This window comes from Triticum urartu, chromosome 3, assembly GCF_003073215.2.
Source record: "Triticum urartu cultivar G1812 chromosome 3, Tu2.1, whole genome shotgun sequence".
Classification (NCBI taxonomy): Eukaryota; Viridiplantae; Streptophyta; class Magnoliopsida; order Poales; family Poaceae; genus Triticum; species Triticum urartu.
In genome coordinates this window covers 495862707-495886698 of record NC_053024.1, presented here as the reverse complement: position 1 = coordinate 495886698, position 23992 = coordinate 495862707, and positions in this window count along the sequence as shown.

Here is a 23992-nt window from a genome sequence, read left to right as displayed (position 1 = left end):
ATAGATGCTAGAATTGGTTGTGCATGCTTTATCACATATTTCAATTGCCATTTTATTGTGTGAGCATGTTGGTTGCATATTTTACTCATTCGAGGACGTCCACTTGTTGTTTTGATTGTTTGGTTTTATTTCCTTTTGCCAAGTGGATGGACAAGAATGCCTAAGAACTTCCTCTAGCTATCTATGCTTTTCTCGTCTCAAACTCTATTCATGCTACATCACAAAATTTGATCAAGTCAGATTCGAACCACTCTATGTGAGGAGCACTCGGAGTCCCCAATTCGTCATAGACTTAAACTTCCAAAACCTCTTTGTGATTCTCGGTCTGACCGATATCCTACTTTCGGTCCTACCGAGATCATTAAGTTGATCTGAATTTTCGATCTCAGTGCAACCGATTTGAACCATTCGGTCACACCGAGTTGCAATAACTGTATACAATTTTGCATCTCGGTGCCACCGAGTTGTTCCACTCGGTCACACCGACAGGGTTGGGCTATATATAGTCACGGGCAAAAATTTGGAAATTTCTTCGAACCCCTTCGCCCGTGCGATAGCTTGCTCTGCCATCGTGGTCTCCGGATCGTCTCCTCGCCGCCAGCCGCCTCCAGTCGCTGGTCTCCATCGCCATCAACGGAATTCAACCCCGCCGTTGCCGCCGTAGCGAGTCTCCGCCGAACTAGGGTATGGACTCGATCACAGTGCTATTCCCCGTCCGATTCCTAGCACATTGTGTTCTTAATGATCCTTGCCACGATTGAAACACTCCTATCCAGTCAATGCGTTCGTAGATTAGTTTTGTTTCGAAATTTTTAGGGTTAGGTTTCCGCCAAAACCATCTCGGACCCACCGAGTTGAGAAACTCAGTCCCACTGATTTGGCTTATGCCATTGCACAAGTGAAACTTGGTCTGACCGAGAATTACTAATCGGTGTGACCGATTTTGGAACTTTGTGAAACCCTAGCAATCTCGGTGCCACCGAACTGTGACTCGGTCCAACCGAGTTCACTAGTTTAGGTTCCAAAACTGCTTCGGTATCACCGAGTTTAAAAATCGGTAGATCCGAGATGATCTCAGTGGGAAACTAAAACTAAGATTTTGAATCATTCTTTTGCAAAAATCTCTGCATTTTGTGATGCTCATCCACTCTACCTCATCTATAAACTCTTCACAGGGTCAGCAGTCAGCTTTTACATCATGTCTGATCAGAGTGACAGCCAGAACAGGTCAGAAGAGCAGGTGCACATGAGTGAGGGCACTAGTCCCTCCAGTTCTTCAGATGAAGGCAGCAGGAGCACCCCAAGCAATTTGCCAAAAGCTGCCACCAGACAAAGGAAAAAGAGGACTTCAGATCCTGAGGACGAAGATTATGTGGCAGAGGAAAAGGAAGCCACATCAAAGAGAGTTGTGCTCAAGAAGGAGGATGGCTCAGCTCAAAGCACAAAGCCAGGCTTGAAAATCAAAAGGCTAGCAGGTAGGCAGCCTATGCCAAAGGCCAGAGCTTCAACTCAAATTCCTGAAAAGCCTGCACCCATAGAGCCAGTTGCTGCTGAAGGAAAGAAAAGGAAGGAAAGGGTCAAGAAGACCGTAGCCAGAGTGCTTGGAAAGGCTTCCATCATGGAAGAAGAGGTTGCTGCACCAGCACCTAAGGCACCTAAGCTTATGGGTGATGCTATAAGATCAGGGGCTGCCACGTCTAAGCCCAAAGAAGCACCCAAAGCTGCCTCCAAGCCCAAGTCTGCACGAAAGAGAAATACGAGAAGCATACCTGCAACTGAGAAGAACAAGGCCCCAGTGCCTGAGACTGTTGTTGAAGAAGATGATGAAGAGCATGTTCTGAGAAAGCTCAAGCCCAAGATCCCAGACCGCAATGATGCTCATCCTGTGGCTGAGGACATGAGGCTCAGAAGAGACTCAGGGCTGAGGAAGTGGAGAGAATCAGACCCGTATGCTTCAAGGAGAAGAACTGCTGTTGATTACAGGTTTCACACCAAGGAACAGCAAGATTTCTATGAGACAGTGCTGCTTGATAAGAAGCCCATAGTTTGTGACATGAGATGGGTTGATTGGGAATACATCAAGATTCCAGTAGATGATCTTGACACTCACAAGCTTGGGTCCGTAAAACACTTGTTGTCAGGACTGCCTACGATCAACTGGATCCTTAGGCACACACTCTTGCCCAAGTCTGGAGATCACAGAATGATCATAGGTCACGCCATTAACTTGCTACATATATTTGATGTGCCTCAGAAATTCAAGGTCATGAGCCTCATAGTAGAAACTATCAAGAGGACTGCAGCAGATCAGAAGAGGAGATGTGGTTATGCCCCTCAGATTCAGGAGCTAATCAACTCAAAAATGGGCACAGGCACATACTTGTTGGACAAGGAACACTTGCCTATTCATCCAGACTTCGAGGACAAATAAGTTGTGATGAATGAGAATGAACCATCATCAGCTCAAGCACAAGCACAGAAGGAGAAGGCAAGGAAGGAGAAAGCTGCCAAGATGCCAACTCAAGAGGAGGCATCTGAGTATTTCTTGAAAACCAAGCAGGAGCAGCTTAGTTACTTGATTGCATCCACACTGAGGATTGAGAAAGGACTAGCCACCCTCACTCAGAATCAGCAGAGCTTAGAGAGGATCATGGAACAAAAGTTCTATGACTTGGATGTCAAAGTAACAGAGATTTAGTCTGAAGTGGAACAATTACAAGATGATATGCAGGAGAGGAAGGGCAAGACTACAACTGATGCATTTGCCAGAGTGCCACGAGGTCCGAGGTCGACTGCAGTGCCAGTTGCTGACACCAGAGCCACCACTTCTGCACCAGCTACAGCTTCAGTTCCACCAGCTCCAACTCCTACCCCAGCAGCTCCAACCACGTCTACTGAAGCCCTCGTCCTTGGCGTCATCCGGACTCCACCACCACCAGACGACCAAGCCTGAGAGTCGATCTAGCACTATGCATTTTCTAGGAACTTTTTGGTAACTTGTTGCCAAAGGGGGAGAAAAATGTATAGATCATAGGCTTCGAGAGAGAGAGTGTTGTTTTTTCTCTCTTGCTTTATTTGGTGGTTTTTCAAACTTTGTTTGCTTTTGAGTGCTTGAGATACTATGCCGTTATCTGTGAGACATTGATGATCATGTGTTTGATCATAAGCTACACTTAATGCTTGGTGAATGCTATTATCTTATCTATCTTATGTGATCATTCACTTTTCTTGGTGATGAGTGCATGTATTTCATTCTTATCATTTTAAGCACTCCACCAAGATGTATGTGACATGGAAGAGTAACCCATGACTCTAACTCTTTGTGCATTTGCAGTCCAAAGCAAATTTTAAATATGCACAAATTTAGGGGGAGCTCTTACTTATCACATACTTCTCAAAACGACGATATATTTCATTCTTATTATCATTTGTCGAAGCTTTGATCTATATGTTGTCATCAATTACCAAAAAGGGGGAGATTGAAAGTGCAACTATCCCTAGGTGGTTTTGGTAATTCATAACAACATATAGCTCATTGAGCTAATGCTATTCCAAGATGATTATTTCAGGAAAGCTCAATGATTGGCATGGCATGGATGTTGAAAGTGGATCCCTCAAAATGCTAAGGACAAAGGATTGGCTCAAGCTCAATAGCTCAAGACTCTTCATTTTATATTTTAGTGATCCAAGATCACATTGAGTCTTTAGGAAAAGCCAATACTATCAAGGAGGGATGAGGGGTTGCTTAATGAGCCTCTTGCTTCATGTGCTTAGTGATATGCTCCAAAGCCCTCAACTACTTTCCCATATCCACATTTGACCTAAAACTAAAGCCAAACTCGGCCTTACCGATTCTTTCAATCCGGCGCCACCGATTTTCACTTGTCATAGCCATTGCCAAACCCTAGCAAATCGGTTCTACCAATAGGGATCTCGGTCTCACCGAGATGGGATTGTAATCTCTCTGTTTCCTTTTCATAACTTTTCGGTCTCACCGAAAGAGCGGATCGTTCCCACCGAGATTGCAATGTAAATTCAGTGTTTCCTTTTTGTAACTTTTCAGTCTCACCGAAAGAGCAAATCGGTCCCACCGAGTTTGCCTGACCAACTCTCTGGTTAGCTAATTACCAAAATCGGTCTCACCGAGTTTGTGTAATCGGTCTCACTGAGATTACGTTATGCCCTAACCCTAACAAAATCGGTCCTACCGAGTTGCATGTCAGTCCCACCGAAAATCTCTAACGGTCACTAGGTTTACTATTTCGGTCCGACCGAGTTTGTTGATTCGGTCCCACCAAGATTGGTAAATTGTGTGTAACGGTTGGATTTTGTGTGGAGGCTATATATACCCCTCCACCTCCTCTTCACTTGGGGAGAGAGCCATCAGAACACATCTACACTTCCAACTCATATGTTCTGAGAGAGAACCACCTACTCATGTGTTGAGGCCAAGATATTCCATTCCTACCATATGAATCTTGATCTCTAGCCTTCCCCAAGTTGCTTTCCACTCAAATCTTCTTTCCACCAAATTCAAATCCTGTGAGAGAGAGCTGAGTGTTGGGGAGACTATCATTTGAAGCACAAGAGCAATGAGTTCATCATCAACACACCATTTGTTACTTCTTGGAGAGTGGTGTCTCCTAGATTGGCTAGGTGTCACTTGGGAGCCTCCGACAAGATTGTGGAGTTGAACCAAGGAGTTTGTAAGGGCAAGGAGATCGCCTACTTCGTGAAGATCTACCGCTAGTGAGGCAAGTCCTTCGTGGGCGATGGCCATGGTGGGATAGACAAGGTTGCTTCTTCGTGGACCCTTCGTGGGTGGAGCCCTCCGTGGACTCGCGCAACCGTTACCTTTCGTGGGTTGAAGTCTCCATCAACGTGGATGTAGGATAGCACCACCTATCTGAACCACGGGAAAAACATCCGTGTCTCCAATTGCGTTTGAATTCTCCAAACCCTTCCCTTTACATTCTTGCAAGTTGCATGCTTTACTTTCCGCTGCCAATATACTCTTTGCATGCTTGCTTGAATTGTGTGATGATTGCTTGACTTGTCCTAAAATAGCTAAAATCTGCCAAGAACTAAAATTGGGAAAAGGTTAAGTTTTTATTTGGTCAAGTAGTCTAATCACCCCCCCTCTAGACATACTTTGGATCCTATAGAAGACCGAGTTCCGGGCTGGCTCCGCCGTGCCGGAGGCTTCGAAGAGCTCCTTCTACCCCTTCTCCATGAGCAACGTCATCGCTGGCCTGGTTCCCCCTTCTCCTACTTCTTCTATGCGGTCCTCCAGCATTACAGGTTGCAGGCTCTCCATCTCCATCCCAACTCCGTTCTCCTCTTGTCGTTCTTTGCCTTCTACTGTGAGGCGTATGTCGGGGTGATGCCGTCCATGGCACTGCGGCGCCATTTCTTCTTCCTCTGAATCAACGACGGCCACACCATGGGGTGCGCCAACTTCGTCGCAGCCGGCAAGGCCAACGCGATCTCGAAGGCTGATAAGAAGGCCGATGGATTCAGGAGCAAGAGGGTCATGATGGACGCTAAGTGCGTCCACCCACGATTGAAGCTGCCGACAGAGATGCCCCAGTCTGACAAGGGGTGGTCCCACGCGAAGCTTACTGACGACCGGGCAAAGGCGGTGTTGGAGAAGATGACCGTCGACTTGAGGCCGAGCAACGCGAAGGCGGCGAAGCTGACGGGGGCCGTGCTCCTGATGGAGTTCCTGACGCTGTGGGTGGCTCCTCTCCAGGCGCGCTTGTGCCCCTTGTGGATGCTCGGGGACGGAGAGGACAGGCTCCGCCCGAGTCCGGAGGCTTTGTCTGAAGAGCAGCTGGCCGTGGCCCTCCGCCTCTTGGTCGCGGACAACCAAGAGTATCCGCTGAGTGCCCACGCTCCCTTGTTACTTCGGAAGGACGGGGCACTGGTCGTGGCTGCCATGCCCACCTTTGACGGGCGCAGCCTGGTGCCACCGGCGCCCTCTAAAGTCCCGGTGGCGATGGTGACGGCGGACGTGTCTCTGGTGTTTCCCGCAGGGATGGGGAAGAGGACGAGGACGAGGAGCGCGACTCAGAGGTGATCCCTGAGGGGATGGGGGAGACCTCCCCCTTGCGCAAGGCCGTCATCCACCATACCCCGCCTGATGATGATGACGATGCCGGCGTATTCCCGGAGAGAGAGGAGCCGCCCGTGGTTCCGACGAAGGGCGGGTCGGTGCTGCTCTCCCAGGACGACGCTCGTGCCTCGCCGCCACCTGTAGCTGCTTCCCGACCCTCTGCTGCCCCTACTTCTGCTCCTGGAGCCCGTGCGCCCGCGCCTCGGGCTGCGAAGCTCTCCGGCTTCAAGCTTACGAAGCGGAGGGACTATGTCGTGGTGGACCTGTAAGTGTTCTCGTCCTGCCTTGTTCTTGCTTCTGCTGCTCGTCCTTAACGCTTCTTCGTTCTGCAACTAGGCCGATGCCCGCGGTGAAGAGGAGAAGGGAGGACGAGGTGGTATTTCTCGAGCCCAAATCGCCTCCTGCGGCCGCACCCCTCTCCATGGGTAAGGGCGGCGACGGCGCTCGTGCTTCTCCAGCCCGATCATCCTCGCGAGGCTAGGTGGAGCATCCTTGGGAGGAGTCAGCCCCCGTGGCCCTGCTGGCTCCGGAGGTGCCAGCGTCCGGTTCGGGTGCTGGGGTCCTAGAGGCTCAGGAGCCTCTGGCCTCCTAGGCCATGGTGACGAAGAATCCTCCTCCTCCTCCTCCTGCCGCATTGCTATCTCCGGGCTCTTCTGCCTCTCCTGATGTCCTGGAGCGGGCTCTTACTGTGATGGCCCTGCGGCGAGAAGATCTTCAAGGCACCGACCGCCGCCTGGTGCCCGGGCGCCTGGAGCTGGTCTCTGGCTGACTTCACTCTAATGTGTCTATCCGGGAGATGCTGAGCCAAGCCGCTGTCGACTCCGAGAGGGACAGGGAGGTAGTCGCCTAGGCTGTGGCCCCCCACGAGGTGGCGTTGAAGGATGCCGAGGCCGCCCAGGACCACTTCCGGTCACTGGCGGCCGAGATGGAGACCATGCGGAGGGAGCGCGCAAAGGAAGCCCGAGGCCGCAAGGCGGAGGAGGAGAAGATGAAGGCCCGAGAGGACGCTGTCAAGGATCGCGGCGCTGAACAGGAGCAGTTGGCGAAGGCGCAGGACACTGAGCGTAGCCGGCTGGAGGAGCTGAAGCAGAAGCTGAGGGCGGAGAAGGTCGAGCTTAACGCCAAGGCAAATGTCCTAGATGAGGGCCGCGCGACCTTCAAGCTCCTTGAAGAGAGGGCTCGGAAAGCGCTCCAGTCACTCTACGAGAAGGGCTTGGAGGAGCCGCTGGCCGTCGCCACTGAGGGCCCCAACCAGCTGCTTCCATTTTCTGGTTGATGCGCTTGAGGACATCGTGAGCGGTATCGGCCCCATGGCAGAGGAAGAAGCCCGCGTTCTTTCCGCGGCCGTGCTGACACGCGTCTTCAGCCACCTCCATCTTCGTGATCCTGCCGCCCGCCTTGACGAGCTGTTGGAGCCTGTGAAAGACGAGCATTGCAAGGCTGTTGCTACAGCTCTGCAGGGTCAGGTGGAGGCCCTGCTGAAGAGGTTCTGTGCCTTCGCTCCCGCGCCCCCGACCGGCGGTGCTACCAATCCTGCAACTCCGGCTGGTGGTGCAGGTGAAGGCGACGCCGTTGGAGAAGGAGCATCCCTTGCGGGCGACGGCGGTGTCCAGGGATGACGGGGCAACCTGCTGGCGGCTCCTTTCTTGTTTTAGTTTCTACAATATTCACCATGCCTCGTGGAGGTGTTAAACTCGCGTTTGATTTCGGGGAACAATATGTCTTGTAATATTTGCTTTGAAATTCTGCAATTTCCTTTCCATTTGCTTTACATTCTACGTCGGCAGGGCCCGACCCCACGCATACCTCAGCCGCCATTGGGCCGTCCGGATCACTAGGACAGACCAAGGAGTGAGGGGCTACATGATCAGTTAGGCTCCTGACTCGCGATGCTCGAGAGTCCCCCTTGACGCGCAATCATCCTATAGAAAGGAGATCCGGGAGTAGGCCTAGTGTTCTACGTCGGCAGGCCTCGACCCCGCGCATACCTCAACCGCCATTGGGCGGACCGGAACACCAGGACGGACCAAGGACTGAGGGGCTACGTGGTTAGTTAGGCTCCTGAGTCGCGATGCTCAGGAGTCCCCCTTGACGCTCAAACGACCTTCCTACCTTGGCTCCTCTTGGGAGGGCGCGTGACAACCAAGTCCGAGGGACCTGGCAGGGTGGCGTACGCTTGGGCGTGATCCGAGCGCAGCCCCCATGCCCAGCCCCCTCGCACGACTCTCCCGAGGGGAGGTGTTGCGATGGGGCCAGACACCGAGCTTGGAGACTCCCTGAGGTTCATACAGCCGTGAGGCTGCCCTCAGTTGTTTATCACCAGTGCAGAGCATAGCGCTTTCACACTTGCACGGGCATAGCCGCTCCTCGGCAGTGTCGACTGCCACCGCGGAGCATGGTGCTTCCACTGGCACGTGGGAGGGGACTCCCTACTGCGGAGAGCCCCCGGGGCGTGTACAGCCCCGCCCTGACATGTGGCTTGCACGATAGGGCTAGACGAGGTGTGTCTGGGCACTCATGAGGTGTGTCTAGGCACTCGTGTGGCGTTCCTGTGAGATGGTTAGACAACCTGCACCGAATGAATTTCCTGAGGTTATCGCACGAGAATGCCAAGCACCAACAACCCCAGGAGGTGACGTGAATAGGGCTGGCCCGCTAGACAGAGCTTAGCCGTTGGATTTATCGACGTTGCAGGGACGGGCCCGAGCACAGACGCCGTGCCTAGCCTCCTTATGCGAAGGATCCTGAAGAAAGACGGTCGGCGCGCTGATCCCATGGCGGGTGACAATCAAGCAGGTGGTAACCATAGATAGATTATGCATGAGAAGCAAACTGGCTTAGGTAAACGCGAGAACGATACATGCCACTGGGTTGGACCCGAGCGACCTGGGCATGATGCAGCCCAAGGAGCGCCCCCATCAAGGTGAATAGAAGATGCAAGCAGATACATGCCGCAGGGACTGACCCACGCGGCCTGGGAATGATGCAGCCCAGGGGGCCCTCCCAGCTAAATGAACTTGAAAAAATGTCACATGGTTTGGTTGTCGAAGGAGTGTTGGGGTAGCTGAAGATGCATGCTGAAGAAGTTGCCCCTCATGAGCCGTTGAGGCCCTGAGCCTCGGGGGGCTCTGGAGGCTCGGGTGGCCTCCTGAGGACCGTCCCCATCTCCTCCAGGACTGTGTGATGCCTGGCCTCCTGACCTGCCAGGATGCTCTATAGATTGCACTGGAAGGCGCAGCCATGCTCAGTAGGCCAAACGGCATGCGAACGTAGCTGTGAGGCGGACCCTCACACCGGCCAACACGCGAAGGCCAGAAGCGCTCCTGAGATGCGGCCCTGTTGAGCCCTAGGATGTCGACACAGACGCGCAGCTCACCACCCTCGCCTGGGTGGGGAGCAGTGCCAAGTGGGCGGCGGTCGCCGCATATGACTCTTGCTTCCTGAAGCTCCTGAGTGGCCTCGACGATGAACTCTTGAGCGCCGAGCGCTCCTCGGCCGGTGCCCTCCTGAGGGAAACATGCCGCGAAGCACGCCTTCACGTGGTGCCCGAGCGGCTCCGTCGTGATGTTGGCCAGGTCTGAGGCCCTCTAGAAGAGAGCCCCCGAGCCCTGCCCGGCGCCGGACGTGCCTCCCTATGCGAGGGAGGGAGGTGCCCCAGGCACGGGCGTAGATCCTGAGGTGGCGCCACTGGAAGTGCCGCTCCCTTGAGGTCCAGTGCGGAGTAGCTGCTTCTTCTTCTTTGGGTTGGCCTCAGGAGGGTACTACGCACCCGCGCTGTCAGGGTCTTCGAATTGACGCAACTTGGAAGGCGCGCTCGAGGGAGCACACCGCGTCTCTTTCTTTGCAGGGGACTGTGATGATTCCGCCGCTTCCCGGCATCTTGAGGACATTGTAGCCATGGTGGGTGACTGCATGAATCTGGCTAGCGCCGGGTACCCGAGGATGGCATTGTACGGCAGGCAGATGTGGGCAACGTCAAAGTCGACGAGCTCAGTGTGGTAGTTGTCACACTGACCGAAGGTGACAGGGAGACAAACTTGCCATATTGGGGTGGTGGAGCTGTCAGTCACTCCTGAAAAAGGTTTGGTGGGCTAGAGCTGATCATATGGCACTTGAAGGATGTCGAACGTCTCAACGGACAGGACACCGAGCCCTGCGCCACCGTCGATGAGGGTCTTGGTGACTTGGACATTGCTGATGACGGGCGAACAGAGCATCGGGAGAACGTCGGTGGTTGCTGCGCATTTGATTTGGTCCGTCGAGCTGGGGGAGGGCTGTTTTCACTTCGCGAGAGAACTGCTTGAAGATGCGCTGGGAGGCTGGGGCCTGAGCGCCACCCAAGATGCAGGCGATGGCGCGCAGCTCCTAGAAGCCCCCAGCCCCTTTGTCCTGTTGATGGTCGCCGTTCCTCGGCGGCGGCAGAGGAGAGAGACCAGGGTTGCCCTGAGGACAGTCCTTGCGAGGCTGGTCGCTCCAGGCGCCCTCATGAGGCTGGTCCTGCCAACGATCCTCATGAGGCTGGTCCTGCCAGCCCTGGCGTGGGCCGTTGTTGTCCCAACGTCCTCCACCTCGTCCACCTTCTCGGTCGTAGCCCCGGTCGTTGCGCTCGGGGCATCGACCGAAGCGTCCATCTCGAATGGCCCTGAGCTCTTGACAATCGTTGGTGTTGTGGGTGCGCACGTTGTGGAAGGCGCAGAACATACGACTGCCCTTGGATGACTCGGGAAGATCTCGGCCACGCTTGGTGTCCGGTTCCGCTACGAGCACAACCACCCCTTTGTGCTTCACGTCCTTGACCTTGGCCTTCTTCTCCTCTAGATTTGCAGCGGGGACCTTGAGGAGGGAGAGACGCCCCTCCTCAACTCTTGCACACTTGGTCACTATGTTGAACAGCTCCAAAGTCATGCACAACTCCTCATGGATGGCGAGCTCCTCCTTCATCTTGATGTCGCGGACGCTGTCGGAAAACACCGAGATGAAGGCCTCGTCCGTCACCTTGGGGATCTTCATGCGCACGTTGTTGAAGCGCTGGATGTACTTCTGCAGGGTCTCTCCCGGCTGTTGCTTGATGCGGCGCAGGTCACCCACGGCCGGGGGGGGGGTCGCGAGTGCCCTGGAAGTTGGCGACGAATCGGTTGTACATCTCATCCCAGGAGGAGATCGATCCTGGAGGCAGGTTCAGGAGAAATGAGCGAGCGCCGTCCTTGAGAGCCATGGGAAACCAGTTCACCATGACCTTTTTGTCGCCGTTGGCCGCCTCGATGCTCAGCTCGTAGAGCTGCAAGAACTCCGCAGGATCGGGGGTGCCGTCGTAGCGAGGAGGCAGATCTAGCTTGAACTTGCCTGGCTAGACGACACTACGCAGGTCGGGAGTGAAGGCGCGGCAGCCTGCCGTGGCCACTGGGGTCCGTCGCGGAGGCGGAGCTTGATCTTGGTGTCCCTGCGCCGGCACGGCAAGTGGCGCGTGGCCCTGCCGCAACAAGCAATCCTAACATGGCGGTGCTGGGAGCGGTGGAGCGTTTTCTTGCGGACGGGGAACCTCTTGGCAGCTTCTTTCCTCCTGCATGGGCACACGGCATGGCGGGTCACGCCGCGGGACCGCGCACCTTGGAGCGAGGACGCCATCTTGACATGGGGGAGGCGGGGAACTCCATGCGCCGTGCGCCTTGGTGCGAGGGCGCCATCTTGTTGCGGAGGAGGCAGAGGTGCTTCGTGAGCCACATCACCCGCAGCCGAGGGCGGGCGAAGCAGCGAGAGGGATGGTGCAGGAGAGCCCCCCGCGGCGTTGAGGAGCTCGGGGATGCGGTCCAACCAGTCCTCATAGAGGTCGTCAACCGGGCGGTAGCGCAGGAGCTCGCGTGCCATGAGCAGCGCGGCTTGCGTGTCTGTGGGGGCGCGGCGAGCGTGGGACGATGAGCCGGCCGGAGTCAGCGACGGGGTGGCGGTGTGGCCGTCACGGCGCACGGAGGGGTGCAGCGAAGAGGCTTGCTGCTCATTTGCCGCCGGGCCGGTGGCGGCGTTGGCGGTGGGTGATGGAGAACGGCGGGGAGGCCCGTCGACAGGGGCTGTCTGAGCGACACGGGTGGCGAGAGCGGCCCGGCGCTCAGCGCGGGCCCGTCGAGCGTCGGCCATGTACTTGGTGGGGTGGCGAAACACAGATTACCAAAGAGGAAAGCTTAAGCGCACCCCTACCTGGCGTGCCAAATGTCGGATTTCGGGTTTCAGCAAAACCCTTGAGGTTAGAAAACTAGGGTGCGCACAAAGATCTCTCCCCCTCTCTGGCTTGCACACTCCACGATCTCACGGCCTAGCTCGACGAACCCAAAGAACACGAGACACAAGATTTATACTGGTTAGGGCCACCATTGTGGTGTAATACCCTACTCCAGTGTGGTGTGGTGGATTGCCTCTTGGGCTGAGGATGAACAGTTACAAGGGAAGAACAGCCTCCTGAGGAGAGGTGTTCTTGTGCTTGGTGAGCTGATGTGGTTATCTTGGTGGAATGGATCCAGTCCAAGATCAGATGAGCTGAGATCCGAATTCCCTCCCTATGGTGGTGGCTAATCCTACTTATAGAGTCCCTGGTCCTCTTCCCAAATATTGAGCGGGAAGGGATCCCACAATGGCCAAATTCGAAGGGAGACAACTAGTACAAGTTATCCTGACAAAAGTAGTCTTCGCCTGCCAAAGGCTCTAGTGGTGACGTTGTCTTGCGCTCCACTGTGACCTCCTTCCTGCTATCCTGCTGGTCTTGGTCTTGTGCCACCGATAGGGAAACCTTTGCCTGATGCCTCGGGAGTCCTCACCTGCGCTTGCCCCTTTAGAACCAAATAGGAAACGAGGACACTACGCGTGCTGGCGCCCACCTGGCTCCAGTCATCACGGCTTGCATCACAATCGCGAGGTGTCCCTTGCCTTGATCTCTCCGCCCCTCGCGAGCCAGCCTGGTGACGCCACCCCTGAGTAGGTCTTGCATCGTCCACCTCGCATGGCTTGGCCCCTCACGAGGGTCTTGAGTGTTTGCTGGTGAAGATGGGTCGTACAGGGCCGCTGGTGGAGCCACGCTGTGGGCCGTAGGCAGGCAAGTCTGGGGACCGCCGTTCCCAGAACACCGACAACTTTGCGTGCTTCTAGTGAACTTGTTGTTGAAACACATAAGAATCCCAATGATATTTCTATTTCTGATGCTGAAACACAATCTGGTAATGAACATGAACCTAGTTATAATGTTAATGATGATGTTCATGTTGATGCTCAGCCTAGCAATAACAATGATGTAGAGATTGAACCTTTTGTTGATCTTGATAACCCACAATCAAATAATCAACGTTATGATAAGAGAGACTTCGTTGCTAGGAAGCAAGGTATAGAAAGAGATTTTGAGTGACCTGTTGTTGATCTTGATAACCCACAATCAATGAATCAACACTATGATAAGAGAGACCTGTTGTTGATCTTGATAACCCATGCCTTTTCCACCTAAACCATCCAAGAAAAAAGATGATGAGGATTTTTAGCGCTTTGCTGAAATGATTAGACCTATCTTTTTGCGTTCGCGTTTGACTGATATGCTTAAATGAATCCTTATGCTAAGTATATGAAAGATATTGTTACAAATAAAAGAAAGATACCGGAAGCTGAAATTTCCACCATGCTTGCTAATTATACTTTTAAGGGTGGAATACCGAAGAATTTAGGAGATCTAGGAGTACCAACTATACCATGCTCCATTAAAAGAAACTATGTTAAAACTTCTTTATGTGATCTTGGAGCCGGTGTTAGTGTTATGCCTCTCTCTTTATATCGTAGACTTGATTTGAATAAGTTGGCACCTACTGAAATATCTTTGCAAATGGCCGATAAATCAACTGCTATACATGTCGGTATTTGTGAGGATGTGCCTGTTGTGGTTGCAAACGTTACTATTTTAACGGATTTTGTTATTCTTGATATTCCTGAGGACGATAGTATGTCTATTGTTCTTGCTAGACCCTTTTTGAATACTGCAGGGGCTGTTATTGATTGCAACAAAGGCAATGTCACTTTTCATGTTAATGGAAATGAGCATACGGTACACTTTCCGAGGAAACAATCTCAAGTCCAGAGTACCAATTCTATTGGAAAAACTTCAACGGTTACTATTGGAGGTTTTGAATTTCCTCTTCCTACTGTCAAGAAAAATTATGATATTCTTATTGTTGGGGACATGCATATCCCCGTTGAGGTAACTTAGTGTTATTCGAAAATTCTCCGGTTTCATGCAATTCGGAAAGAGTTTGTTAACAAGACTTGATCAACCTTGTTAGTGGATTCCTTTTGATGAGCATGCGATGGATGAAGTTAGAAAGCACAACTCTCTGTACCCTCTTTTTACTTTCTGTTATTTAGACTAAATAAGCAAAAATAATATTTTCTGTCTGTTTTCTGAATTATCCTTGCAATAAAAAATACCCTGAAAATAAAAGTTCTCCAAATGTCATGAAAATTTTAGATGATTATTTGTAGAATACTTAAGAATTATTGGCACTGAGAACACACCAGGGGAGCACACCACCTGGCCACGAGGGTCCAGGGCGCGCCCCCTGCCTCGTGGGCCCCACGTGCCCCCCTCCACTTATTCCAGCACCAATGCACTTCGTCTTCCTCTAGAAAAAAATCCTCTCATAGCTCAAACCCGAGTTCTAGCTCATCTTGCTGCCATTTTCGATCTCCTTGCTCAAAGCTCCATTCACAAAAATGCTTTGGGGGATTGTTCTTCGGTATGTGACTCCTCCAATGGTCCAATTATTTTTTGTGCTAGTGCTTTATTCATTGCAAATTTTTGCTGCTTAGGTGACCATGTTCTTGAGCTTGCATGTCAAATTTATGTGGTCAAAAGTAGTTTTAATGCATGATATAACCTCTAGGAACTTGTGGGAGTAGTTGCTATCAATCTTGTTGAGTTTGATTCACTTTTATTTTGAGTCACTAAAAATTTTCAGAAATTTTTCAGAGAAAGAAAATGATGAAGAGACTGTTGAGGGGATCTTCGAGCCAAAGCTCGAAAGATAAGAAAAGTGAAGATAATAAGAAGCCCAAATATAATCTCACTCGCACTTCAGAGGTTCGGCTGTGCGAATGGCCTTGTGATGAGTTCTTGAGAGCAGCTGGGATTTATGATGACTTGCATTATTTGGCTGAGAATGCAGGCCTCATCGACTTCCTCCGCGAACATTATCTCCTCCACACTAATATTTTCGTGCAAAATTTTACTTTCATGCTAAGAAATCACCACCTTCAGTGGAATTTCATTTATATGATGAGGTTAAGGACATGTCACTATAAGATTTTTGTCGGTTCTGTAAGATACCCTTTGCGGGCACCATAGAGGAACCACATCGTAATGATGTGGAGGGATTTATTGATACGATTGCTGTAGGAGAAACGAGGGAAGTTTCTGATGCAAGAATTACTAGCACACATTTTCCTGTTCTACGCTACTTTGCAATATTGGCTAGTAGATGCTTAATTGGTCGCGGGAATAGTGGAAATCTTAGTGCCCCTGATATTGTTATTTTGCGCCATGCTTTGTTTCGTGATACAACTTTTAGTTTTGGCGCTATTGTTGCTAAACGATTAAATTTGAACCATACAAAGGGCCCCATCTTCGGTGGCATCTTTGCTTCGCGTCTTGTTGCACACTTTAGGATACCTATTAGGCATTATGAGAAAGAGGAAAAGTTGCTACCCCCTATTTTTCTAGATTATAAGAGTATGGTAGCACATGTTTTTATTGTTAAGGATAAGAAGAAGATGCTTAAGTATAAATTGATATTTGATAAAAACTACTGTGAGATTATTACCTTGCCTGCACCCTCTTTGTTTAACATATTTTCAGGCATGTACCTCATTTTGCCGGAGGCCGTTCATGCATACTGGAGCCTGACACCAGCTCCAGAGCCTGAGCCAGAGCCACCTCTTGACCCATATCGACAATCTGTTTATCAGTGGGATCCGGAGGATATCGCCAACCAGTGGCACCCAGAGGGCACTCCTCCGTACACCGGAGAGGGTAGCGTTGATCCATGGCCATAGACCAACTTAGGCCAAAAGCCTAAGCTTGGGGGAGTACGTATTTCTCATCGACATTACATTCATGTTCACAAGCTCATGCCAGTTATCGGTGCTCATACTTTTTCATTGTACTATCCATGCTAGTTTAATTTCTTTTTAAGCTTTCTTCTTGTATGTTTGAAAAACCTTAATAAAAAACCCAAAAAAATTAGTTGTAGCTTTTAGCTAGTTTACTTTCCATGCGTAGTAATTAAAAATAAAACCCCAAAATATTTCTCGTTCTTCTTTTTCTTGTTGGGAGCTTTCCTGTATAAATAGTTTTGTTTCTTTTCTTTGGGGGTCGAGAGGAGAAGACCACGATGAAATTGTTGAGTGACTCTCATATCCATCATTGTTGATTTAACCAAGCCCATATTACCTTGTGTTCTCCTGTATATTGAATGCTTGTAGATTCCAGCTTAGCCCAATGCACGTGCACTATTATTATTATTATTGACACCGTTCGGTCGTGCAAGTGAAAGGCAATAATGACGATATATGATGAACTGATTGAGATGAGAAAAGCTGGTATGAACTCGACCTCTCTTGTTTTTGTAAATATGATTAGTTCATCGTTCCTGATTCATCCTATTATGAATGAAACATGTTTGCAATGACAATTAGATATTATAGTTGCTCATGCCATGCTTAATTAGCTAGGAGTTTATAATGGTTTACCTTGCGTGCCAACATGCTATTAAAATGGTTGTGATGTGGTATGATAGGGTGGTATCCTCCTTTGAACGATTATTCGAGTGGCTTGACTTGGCACATGTTCACGCATGTAGTTGAAACAAAATCAACATAGCCTCCACGATATTTATATTCATGGTGAATTATATCCTACTCATGCTTGCACTCATTGTTGATTAATTTTAATGCATGTTCATGACTGTTGTCGCTCTCTAGCTAGTCGCTTCCCAGTCTCTTTCTAGCCTTCACTTATACTAAGCGGGAATACTGCTTGTGCATCCACTTCCATAAACCCCAAAAGTTATTCCATATGAGTCCGCCATACCTTCCTATATGCGGTATCTACCTGCCATTCCAAGTAAATCTGTATGTGCCAAACTCTAAACCTTCAAATGAAATTCTGTTTTGTATGCTCGAATAGCTCATGTATCAACTAGGGCTATCTGTATCTTACATGCTAGGCGGGTTATTCTCAAGAGGAGTGGACTTCGCTCCTCACTCACGAGAAAATGGCTGGTCACCGGGATGCCCAGTCCCATGCTCAAACCAAATCAAAGTAATTCCAAACAAAACTCCCCTAGGACTGTTGTTAGTTGGAGGCACCCGTTATTTCTGGCAAGCCATGGATTGATGCTTGTTGGTGGGGGGGAGTATAAACTTTACCATTCTGTTTGGGAACCACCTATAATGTGTGTAACATGTTAGATATCGAGATCTCTCGGTTGTTATGTTGACAATGAAAGTATACCACTCAAAATATTATTTATCTCTATTTCAAAATTGAGCTATGGCACCTCTACAAATCCCTGCTTCCCTCTACAAAGGGCCTATCTATTTACTTTTATGTTGAGTCATCATCCTCTTATTAAAGAGCACCAGTTGGAGAGCACCGCTGTCATTTGCATGCATTACTATTAGTTTAGATTGAGTATGACTGTGACTGGATCTCTTTTACCATGAATTACAATGTTTAGTCAGTCCTTGATCTTCAAAGGTGCTCTGCATTTATGTTTTGCAGTCTCGGGAAGGGCTAGCGAGATACCATCTTGTTATATCATATTATGGTTGTTTTGAGAAAGTGTTGTCATCCGAGATTTATTATTATTGCTCGCTAGTTGATTATGCTATTGATATGAGTAAACATGAGACGTAAATGTTATTGTGAATATGGTTAGTTCATAATCTTTGTTGAAAACTTGAATGTTGGCTCTACATATTTACAACAATAAGATCAAACAGAGTTTGTAAAAGTTTTTATTTATCACTTTCAGTTTGTCAATTGAATTGCTTGAGGACAAGCAAAGGTTTAAGCTTGGGGGAGTTGATACGTCTCCATCGTATCTACTTTTCCAAACACTTTTGACCTTGTTTTGTACTCTAACTTGCATGATTTGAATGGAACTAACCCGGATTGGCGTTGTTTTTAGCAGAATTGCCATGGTGTTATTTTTGTGCAGAAATAAAAGTTCTTGGAATGACCTGAAACTTCATGGAGAATATTTTTCGAATATATAAAAAATAATAGCGAAAGAATCTATGTCAGGGGGGCCGCACCCTATCCACGAGGGTGGGGGGCGCGCCCCCTACCTCGTGGGCCCCCTGATGCTACTCCGACCTCAACTCCAACTCTATATATTCTCGTTCGGGGAGAAAAAAACTGAGAGAAGGATTCATCACGTTTTATGATACGGAGCCACCGCCAAGCCCTAATCCCTCTCGGGAGGGCTGATCTGGAGTCCATTCGGGGCTCGAGAGAGGGAATCCGTCGCCATCGTCATCATGAACCTTCCTCCATCACCAATTTCATGATGCTCACTGCCGTGCGTGAGTAGTTCCATCGTAGGCTTGCTGGACGGTGATGGGTTGGATGAGATTTACCATGTAATTGAGTTAGTTTTGTTATGGTTTGATCCCTAGTATCCATTATGTTCTGAGATTGATATTGCTATGACTTTGCTATGCTTAATGCTTGTGACTAGGGCCCGAGTGCCATTATTTCAGATCTGAACCTATTATGTTTTCATGAATATATGTGAGTTCTTGATCCTATCTTGCATGTCTATAATAACCTATTATGTGTTATGATCCGTTAACACCGAAGTGACAATAATCGGGATACTTAGCGGTGATCACTATAGTTTGAGGAGTTCATGTATTCACTAAGTGTTAATGCTTTGGTCTGGTACTCTATTAAAAGAAGGCCTTAATATCCCTTAGTTTCCAATAGGACCCCACTGCCATGGGAGGGTAGGACCAAAGATGTCATGCAAGTTCTTTTCCATAAGCACGTATGACTATATTCGGAATACATGCCTACATTACATTGATGAAGTGAAGCTAGTTCTGTGTCACCCTATGTTATAACAGTTGCATGAGGAATCGCATCCGACATAATTATCCATCACTGATCCAATGCCTACAAGCTTTTCACATGTTGATCTTTACTTAATTACTTTTCCGTTGCCATTTTTCAAATCACTACAAAACCAATACTGTTACTTTTACCACTGCTACCGTTACTTCCATATTACTTTGCTACTAAATACTTTGCTGCAGATATTAAGTCTTTCAAGTGCGGTTGAATTTACAACTCAACCGTTAATACTTGAGAATATTCTTTGGCTCCCCTTGTGTCGAATCAATAAATTTGGGTTGAATGTGTCGGATGTGGGGTTCTGGCAAACCCTTAAGGTTCAAACACTGGGGTGCGCGCGAAGTCTTTCCTTCCTACCAATCTACGCCCTAGCTCGCTAAGATCTCGCGGACGAACTCGACGAACTCGCAACACAGAAAGACACGAGGTTTATACTGGTTTGGGCCACCGTTGTGGTGTAATACCCTACTCCAGTGTGGTGGTGGTGGATTGCCTCTAGGGCTGATGACGAATAGTACAAGGGAAGAACAACCTCCAGAGGTTGAGGTGTTCTTGTGAGTAGGCTCTCGATCGGGTTGGATCGAGCTAAGGTGAGATGAGGTCTGATGAGATCCGATCCCCTCCTATTGTGGTGGCTAGCGCTACTTATATAGGCCCTAGTCCTGTTGCCAAATATCGAGCTGGAAGGGAGCCAACAATGGCGGGCTAATCTGAAGGGGGGCAGCTAGTACAAGCTATCCTGACAAAAGTGGTCTTCGCCTGCGAAAGGGTCTGGTGGTGAAGCCGTCTTGGGCTCCATGATGACTTCTGTCTTGCTGTCTTCCTGTTCTTGGTCTCGTTGCACCAATATAGCAACCTTTGCATGTTGCCTCGGTACTCTTCGCCTGCACTGGCCTCCTTAGCACCAAAGAGGAAACAAGGACGCTGCGCGCGCTGGCGCCTGCCTGGTATCATGCGTCATGGCTCACGTCATGAGGGCCTCGTGAGGTTTGCCCCGCCTTGATATCTCCGCTCCTCGTGAGCCTTCCTGGCTAGGCTACTCCAGAGGAGGTCTTGCGTCGTCCTCCTCATGAGGCTTGGACCCTCGCGAGGGTCTTGGATGCTTTGTTGGTGAAGATGGGCCGTACGGCCTGCTGGCTCAGCCATGCCGCGGGCCGCAGGCAGGCAAGTCTGGGGACCCCCGTTCCCAGAACGCCGACAGTAGCCCCCGGGCCCAAGGTGCGCTCGGTCTTGGCTTCGCGGCGAAGCCAAGGGCCAAGTATTGAGCGCCGCAGGCCCCAAAAGCCTGCGGCCTTGATTGATGCGTGGCGGTTGATTGGACGTGGGCGTCTCCGCTTCTCCATGTTGCCTCGGCATCTGCTTGACTTGACAAAAGGCTGGCGCGGGCAGCACTTGCCTTTGTTGCTTCTTCCTTGACTCGCTTTAGATCCCCTTTCTCGCTCTTCGCCAGCACTATCTCCAGATCTGCCCCATCCTTTCTCTACATCTGCCACTCATGGCGTCGTGTAAGGTCAAGACTTCCTCGGCACCATCTTGGTACGAGCCCGCTCTTGAGGCGCCCACCGTCAAGGAGAAGAGCCTCTCCTCCGTGCGCCTGCTGACAGCGGGAGAGAGCAACGAGTGGGGGAAGACAGAGCTCCGGCTTGCGTTCGATGAGCCGGAGCCTAAGGGGAGCACCTTCTTCCCCTTCTTCTCGAGCTGCGTCGCTGTTGGGTTGGTTCCTCACTTCTCTGATTTCTTCTATGAAGTCCTCGACCACTACGGGCTGCAGGCGTTGCACCTCCATCCCAACTCTGTCCTCGTCCTGTCTATCTTTGCCTACTACTGTGAGGCGTACCTGAGCGTGATGCCGTCATGGTGCTCCTGCGCCATTTCTTCTTCCTCCGCATTAGCGGCGAGCACGCCTCCAGATGCGCTAATTTCGTCACCTGCGGCAAGGCCAACTTGATCTCGAGCACTGGGAAGTTAGCTGACAACATTCGATCCAAGTGGGTCATGATGGACGCCAAGCACGCCCATCCGTGCCTGGTGTTGCCGACAGAGGCACCCCGGCAAGGCAAGGGGTGGCCTAAGGCTGAGCTTGTCGATGAGCGTGCATCATCGGTGCCGGGGCAGATGATGACTGACCTGAAGCCGGGCAACGCGAGGGTGTCCAAGATAATGGGGGCGATGCTCCCGAGGGAGTTCTTGATGTTGCGGGTTGCCCCTCTCCAAGCGCGCGCGCCCCCTCTGGGAGCTCGAAGAAGAGGAAAACAAGACCCGCCTGAGGCCAGGGGACCTGCCTGGCGATGAACTGGACATCGTCCTGCGCCTTGTAGTCGGGGACAACCAGGAGTACCCGCCTTGCGCCTTCGTTCCCCTGTTCCAACGCAGGGACCGGGAGGAATTCGTCGTCTCCAGGCCGGCTTTTGATGCGCGCGGGCTGGTGCCGCCGATGCTTCCGGGAGCTCCTATGGTGCAGAAACCGATGGAGGCGTCTTCTGGCGAGTCCCGCGGAGAGGGGGAAGAGGAGGTGGACTCGGAGAAGACGCCGGAAGAGGTGGGGGAGACTTCCCTCTAAGCAAGGCCGAGATTCTCCGTGCCCTTCCTGATGATGACGAAGCTGATGCCTGCCAAGGGGAGAGGGAGCAACCCCTCATCCCGACGAAGGGTAGGTCGTCACTGGTGGTCCGTGGTGCCGCCTCCACCCCAACACCCCCTGGGCTGTAGTTGGTTCTGCCTCCGCACCGCTTGGCGCCGTCGAAGCCCGAACGCCTGCCCTTCAGGTCCCGATGCTGTCAGGACTCAAGCTTCACAAGCGAAAGGTGGAGTACTTTGCGGTGGACCGGTAAGTGTCTCGAGCTTCGCTTTATCCCTGCCGGTACTTGTTATTTCCTGATGCTCACCCTTGATTGATCAGGCCGGCATCTTCGGCGAAGAAGAGGAAGGAGGATACGGCTATTGTGCCTCCCTTCGCAGAGAAAGGAGGCAGCAGGGCCCGCATCTCCCCAGCCCGGTCGTCCTCGCGGGGCCGAGAAGAACATCGCCGCGTGGAGTCAGCCCCCATGGCCCCGCTGGCTCCGGAGGTGTCGGCGCTTGGTGCGGCTGACGAGGTCCCAGCCGCTCCGGAACCCGCGGTCTCCTGAGCACTGGTGACGGTGCCGCTTCCTCCCTCCGCAGCACCTCCACTCCCTAGTTCCTCTGCTCCAGCTGCTGTCTTCGAGAGTGTCCTTTCGGAGATGAGCCAGGTGTAGGTGGATCTCCTGAGCATGGACCCACGCCTAGTGGCCGGGCGTCTGGAGTTCGCCTCTGGCTAGCTTCACTCCGACCTGGCGGTTCGCATGGCGCTACAGCCGATCATGAGGCGGCGCTGAAAGACGCCAAGGCCGCCCGTGACCGCTGCCAAGCGCTGGAGCGCGAGATGCAGAGCCTGCACGACAAGCACGCCGAAGAGGTTCGCTGCCGCCAAGCGAAGGAAGAGGGGTTGAAGGCCCGGGAGGAAGCCGTCAAGAACTGTGATGCTGAGTTGGCGGAGCTGGGGAGGAAGCAGGCCGCCGAGCACAACCGTTTGGAAGAGTTGGAGCGGAAGATGGGGACGAGGGAGGCTGATCTTGATGCCAAGGCGCGATTCCTGGCCGAAGACCGCATGGCCTTCGCTGATCTCAAGAAGAGGTCTTGCAAGGCGCTGAAGATGCTCTACGAGCACGGCCTGGAGAAGCCACTGGACACCGACGAGGGCGGCCCCGCCCAGCTGCTTCCTCTCGTGGTGAAGGCGCTTGAGGAGGTCATTGATGGCCTCGGTCCCATGGCGGAGGCAGAAGCTCGCGTCCTGTCTTCAGCCGCACTGACTCGCGTCTTTAGCCATCTGCACCTCCGCGACCCCAGCGCTCGCCTTGACGAGCTGCTGGAGCCTGTGGCTGAAGATCACTGCGAAGCTGCCGCTGCGGCTGTACAAGGTCAAGTGGAGGCCTTGCTGGGGAGGTTCCGCGGCTTTGTCTTTGATCCTCTGTCTGGCAATGCCGTGGATCCTGCGGCTGTGGTGATGGTGAGAACATCATTGCCCACGAGGGAGCACCTTCCGCAGGCGATGACGATACCCATGGGTGACGTGCGGCTATTCTTCCCATTTCGTTCCTGCGACATGTATCAGGCCTCATGGAGGCGTTTAGACTTTTCATTTGGTACTGTGAGAGCAATATGCTTGTAATATTTTCTTTGAGATTTTGTGATTTCCTTCCTATTTGCTTTGCGTTCTGCGTCGGCAGAGCCCGGCCCCGCGCAAAGCTCAACCGCCATTGGGCCAACCGGAGACCAGGATGGACCAAGTTGTGAGGGGCTACGTGACCAGTTATGCTCATGAGTCGCGATGCTCAAGAGTCCCCCTTGACGCTCAAACAGCATATAGGGAGAGTTTGTGAGGATAGATTAATGTTCTACGTCGGCAGAGCCCGGCCCCGCGCATACCTCAACCGCCATTGGGCCGACCGGAGACCAGGACGGACCAAGGAGTGAGGGGCTACGTGACCAATGAGGCTCCTGAGTCGCGATGCTCAAGAGACCCCCTTGATATGCAAACAATTTCCATACCTGCCCTCGCCGAGGCCTCGGGAGGGGCGCGCGATGCCCAGGTCCGGGGGACCTGGTTGGGTGGCGTGTGCTTGGGTGTGACCCGAGCGCAGCCCCCATGCCCAGCCCCCTCGTGCGGCTCTCCCGAGGGGAGGCGTTGTGGTGAGGCTGGG